Below are 1,212 nucleotides of genomic sequence, written 5' to 3' on the forward strand. Positions count from 1 at the left end.
CAGCACCAGTCCTGGAGCCTGTGCCTGTCAGACACTCGAGGCCTTGGCCTTAACCCTCTACACTCAGCGAGGACCTGCTAGTACCTGCGGTCACCCTACATGACACTGCATTTGTGCTCACACAGAGGTGCTTAGCTGCCCGGGTATGCCACAATTTCAGGCATGGCCTGGAAGGGAGGTTGACCAGGAGACCAGAGTCCAGTGATCGGGAGGCCTAGCAAAGGAAGGTGCCCTGAGATGGTGCTCACCAGAGCACCTCAACTACTGTGACGACACAGAACAGGTGTATCTCACAGTGGTATTTGGAGAAGTGTGGTCCGTTAAATTCAAAGCAAGATCCTAGTCAAGACTGGAGGATGCAGGATGGGACATGGGAAATGCGGACAGAGCACAGGCCCTAGGGAGAAGAGGCAGGGCAAGGCTGGACGTGGGTCAGGCCCTGGCTTCGAAGACCATGCCCATCCAGCCAGGAACTAGAGGGCAAAACGAAGCCATCTGGAGAGACAGCCGGATTCACACACACAGGGCGATACTCAGAACCTTGCACAACTAGCAAGGGGGGCAGGGGGGGCGGGCACCTGTGCAGGTAACTCTCTAGACGGGGAGCCCGGAAGGCCCTGCTGTGCCAGAAGCACTGACCCTACATTGCTGGACCATGCTGGGGTGTCCGAGAGGATCCCAGAGAAGGCGAGGGAACGGCCAGGCAATGCGAGCGCGTTCTAAGAACAGCAGAATTTTCCAGCTTTCCTAGGAAAGCATTTCAGCATTTTAACAACTAGCATATCTGTCCCAGTGCCTTCTGGTTAAATGTCATCCCTGCATTCACCGGCTAAATTCCAGACTCTGTCTCCACCGCTGTGGGTCCACGCTGCTGAAGGGCCACGGTCCTCCTCAGAATGGCTATGAAATCTGCAGGTCTCTGGTCTCGATGCTCACAGAACAAAAAGTAGGTTTTCCCCTTCGATCTTTCTTTAAAGAATTTCCCGGTCTAGAAACGGCAGGCTAGAAGTTGTCTGCTTTTTGTTTTCCACTCTGAGATATTTCTGGGGTTCGGGTAGCTATTTGGGGGTGTCCTCTCAGCGCCCAGCCCGGATGGGGGCAGAGGGACAGGCACGGGTGAGTTCCGGAGCCCCCCCGTCTTCCTGGAATGGGAGCCACGAAAGCTACACAGCTCGCCCTCTGCTAAGTGCTCCATCTCCTTAGCAGGATTTT

This window comes from Pteropus alecto, unplaced genomic scaffold (genome assembly GCF_000325575.1).
Source record: "Pteropus alecto unplaced genomic scaffold, ASM32557v1 scaffold59, whole genome shotgun sequence".
Classification (NCBI taxonomy): Eukaryota; Metazoa; Chordata; class Mammalia; order Chiroptera; family Pteropodidae; genus Pteropus; species Pteropus alecto.